General features: G+C 36.4%; 1 pseudogene; it reads right to left on the minus strand.

The window, feature by feature from the left end:
- Nucleotides 1-1,288: 1,288 nt before the first annotated feature.
- On the minus strand, nucleotides 1,289-2,058 carry LOC126083589 (olfactory receptor 11G2-like; annotated as a pseudogene).
- Between the last annotated feature and the right edge of the window lie 2,355 nt (nucleotides 2,059-4,413).

The following is a 4,413-nucleotide window of genomic DNA, read 5'->3' on the forward strand; positions in this document are numbered from 1 at the left end:
ATTAACAAGAAAAATAATTTACGTCTTTCCATATCTTAAATATATTTTTAATATTTTTGAAAAAAATCGTATTTAATTTGAGTATAATCATATCTTATTCTTTAATTCTTCAGATCATGAAGAGTACAAATCAAAGAACCCTAAAAGTAGAACTAAGAAAAACAAAAGCTGAAAAGAAATTTCATCATACACACAACTTGAAGAGTTTGGATAATTGCTAACTAAATTTAAGTATTGATCAAAATCATAAGAATGCATTGAAGATACTTTGGATGAAAGTCTTAACTGTTAAAAAAAAAAATTGCTTTTGTAAATAATTTCCAGGCAATAGTTTGGTCTCACTTAGCTTTTGTGAAAAACAACAAAAAAATATTTCCTTTTGTTGTGGAACCCTCACAAATACTGCCTTTCAAAGTCCAGACAACCTTGCATTCTTGGTTCCTGCAAGGAAGTCCAATTACAGTTGTACTTCACTTTGTAGAATAGATGTATGCTGTAACTGGAGCTTTGTCCACTGCTTTGCATTACATTTTTTTTTTTCATTACATTTTAGGTGGTTAAAATAAAATGTGTAATGAAAACACCACTTGTGGTTACATATTTTAAAGAAGAGAAGATCTTTTTGAGACATTTATGATAATCCTCAAATATGTTACACAGCACATATTCTGAAACACAATATGGTACTAAAACCTATCATTTGGTGACTAGATTCGCAACAACAGGAGCTAAGTTCTGACTAATATCTGACCCTTTATATTTAGCTTCTATCTTAACTGTATTCTAGGTAAACAATATCTATTAAATTTCTAATTCTTATTTTGGGTACTCCCTGACCTACCTATCTAGCTAACGCTATTAGTCTGTTTAAGACTCTTAGAGTAAAATAATGTATTGTTCTTTGGCGGTAGAGTGGTAAGATCACACTTGCAAGGGTGGACTAATTTCAAATAGAAATTCTCTCTTTTAGCCAGTTACTAAGAGTGGAGAAGAATTTGCTTACAGAGTTAATTTTCAAAGAAGTCTACTACCTATGCTACATCCTGATATGCTGCTCCAATGTAAGAAAACAGAACTTTGGAAACTGAATTATATGTGATAGGTTCAATTTTCATAAGACAATTTTATTTCTTGAATAAGACCCTACTGCGTAGTGAACAATGTTTAAGATGACAATGGGCTTTATTGTAACAATTTTCTAATCAAAATTATTCAGTTCTGTAAGAAATCATGCTCATCACTTGTTAAAATATGTTGTGACAGAATTTGCTTAACCATGACTTCTCATTTATGTTTTATGAACAAGTTTTTCAGTCCCAAAGACTTTCCTTAGAGCAGCCTTCACCTCCTTGTTCCTAAGGCTATAAATTAAAGGATCACAGAGGGGTGTTATCACAGAATAAAATAGGGTAATAATTTTTTGTACTTCCACTGGGTGTTCTCTTCCAGGGCTAACATACATCACCATAACAGAGCCAAAAAACAGGACCACCACAGCCAGATGAGAAGAACAAGTGGAGAAAGCTTTGCGTTTGTTTGCTGCTGAGGGCATCCGTTGCACAACCAGAATCACCAGAGCATAGGAACAAAGAATAAAGAGAAAGGTGCCAACCATGAAGATAGCATTGAAAACAGAGTAAATGAGCTGTGTGGTGGTGTCGTCAGAACAGGACAGCATCATCAATGGGACAGGATCACACAGAAAATGGTTGATGATATTTGGGCCACAATAGGGCAACTGTGTAATAAGAAAAACTGGTGCTAGGAAGACGATAAACCCACAAGACCATCCAAAGATGACCAGGCCAGTGTATAGCTCTTTAGTCATGATGCGTGGATAATGTAGAGGACGGCAGATGGCAAGGTACCTGTCAAAGGCCATGATGCAAAGGTAGAAACCCTCATCACATCCAAAAGAGAAGAAAAATAGAATTTTACAAAACAACTAACAAAAGAGATTGACTTGCTTGTGGAGAGGAAGTTGGCCAACATGTTAGGGACAGTTGTGGTGACATGACATATTTCTAGCAAAGAGAAACTCCCCAAGAATATGTACATAAGAGTGTGAAGGCTCAGGTCCCACCACACAGTGCAGACAATGGCTGTGTTCCCCATCAGGGTCAGCATGTAGGTTGCTGAGAAGAGTCCGAAGTAGAGGAGCTGCACTTCTGGGCTTGAGGGAAAGCCCAGGAGGATAAAGTGGCTAATAGAGCTGGTGATGTCTCTGGTGGATGCATTCATTAGTTTGGAAAACATGGAGATGATACTGGTTATTCAGCTTTAACGTTGTTTTTCCCTGAAAACACCAATTTCTTTACTATTTATTTAGCAACAAAACTATGATCTTCACAATCTGTGCCCCAGGAATATTATTTCATTTTAATAAGATGCAAATAATAATAAAAAGAAAAAGAAAAAAGACGTGATTTGCTGCAAGCATTAAACAAAGTCGAGATACTGGATTGCACCCAAGAAGAATCACAAAATTGCAAACTTTGTGATTCTGATAAGTCATTTAACCTCTATTTATGTATTTCCTCATGTGTTTAATATACAGAATATAGTACATACAAATCCATGTATATGAAAATGCTTTGTAAAGCATTATGGGAAGCCTATTTATTTTTTTTTTATTTATTATAATTAGTGGTACTGATCATAATAAGAAAGGAAGTGGTACTCACATTTAGACATTTTAAAAGGCTCTATCTCACTGTGGTGCAATAGAAGAGCACAGGAGATATTCTTCTGTTCCCAGCCTACCTGCTGGCTCATGTGTTGTGAAATGATGATTACGAGGGCCTCTCTGGTTCCACAATACTGTTTTTTTTTTTTTTTTCCACCATACCCAACACATGTTTGATAGATAAGAAATGCTTTCTTTCTACCCAGTCTGCTGGATTCAGCTCCACAGCACGGGGAAGGGCCCCGCAATTTTGGCACCTAAAATTCTCTGGTTGAAAATTTTGCTACGATACTTTGTGAATGTATGAACTAGATATGCCAGTTAGGGTAGCTGACCTTCAGGAGAGGATCTGGTCTGCGTGGCTACACTGTTGTGAGTGGACTTGGCCAACTGTGCTGCCAAAAATAATTGTAACATGGATGAAGTTTTTTTTTTTTTTTTAATTTCTGTGTGTGTGTGTTTCCATGTTACTTTTTTCACAGCTATTTTCTATGCCGGGTCTTTTTTCTCCCTTTTAAATATATCTCTGACACTTTTTAAAATAACCACCCTAGGAATTTTCTATTGGGACAAACTTGAAACATGGAATATCTTGCTCTATTCACTCCTGCTACCCCCTCCCTGGTTTGTTGTTATTGAATCAAAGCTCAACTTTTGAAAGTCTTGTTCACTCCGGACCCTGCTCTTGGCTACCATACTTGGCACCCATTGCCGGTGGGGCTGTGTAGATTGTATCTATCAAGTCTGAATACAACCTGGAAGTTCAGTCTATTGTTTCTCACATGACATCATATCAGGTGGCTATGTAGACCAGGTACTGTAATTTCTTAAATTATAGAAAGTTTTTTGTTTGTGCTGGCTTTGTCTTGGTAGACATAGATTCTACTTTGATCTGTTGTGATTGTGTAGTAAGAACTAAAAAAAAAAAAAAAAGCTTATTTAGGACTTTTGCCCTGAATGATTTTCTCAGTTTTGGTTGTGGTATAGTGTCTGAGAAAGAATAAATACTGCCTTGTCTGGAGACAAAGCCTGGGGTGGTCCAACTGGTTAACACGCTTGGCTGCTAACTGAAAGGAGGTTTGACTCCACTGAGAGACACCTCAAAAGAAAGTTCTGGTGATCTACTTCTGAAAAATCAGCGACTGGGAATTCTACGGAGCTCAGTTCTACTCTGACACACATCGTCGGGTTGCTGTGGATCAGAATCCACTCAACGGCAACTGGTGTTTGGAGACAGCAACCTATGAGGCTAGCAAATCTTGATCACCCTCAAACAACACTTGAAATAAAAATAAAGCACATGAACATTTAAACTGTAATTATGTAGTTATTGAGTACAAAATATATATAAACAAAAAGAGAGAAAGTATGTGAATGTTAATATAAGAGACAATTGATGTCATTAAGTTTTGAAAATACCCTTACCTGTGGGATGCTCACAGATTATTCTGTTGGATTATTTTTTGTGAAGAAGAAAATTCATTCAACCACACAGGTCTTAGTGGTTATCCAATTTCTACATGACTTGTTTGACTAATTTTTTTAAGAGATCATTTTATGTTTGTCTTTTTTCATTCTGGCCTGGGTCCTAGTTCCTCAGTACCCCACTCTCAATTCTCTCAGTTATTATCACTGACAGTGGAACCCTAACAGCAGTATATCAAGTCAATGTCAATACTTACCTTGCTTGGGTCTCCTGTTAGAGTATTTCTTGAGGATACTAACTG

The sequence above is a fragment of the Elephas maximus genome, chromosome 10 (assembly GCF_024166365.1).
Source record: "Elephas maximus indicus isolate mEleMax1 chromosome 10, mEleMax1 primary haplotype, whole genome shotgun sequence".
NCBI lineage: Eukaryota > Metazoa > Chordata > Mammalia > Proboscidea > Elephantidae > Elephas > Elephas maximus.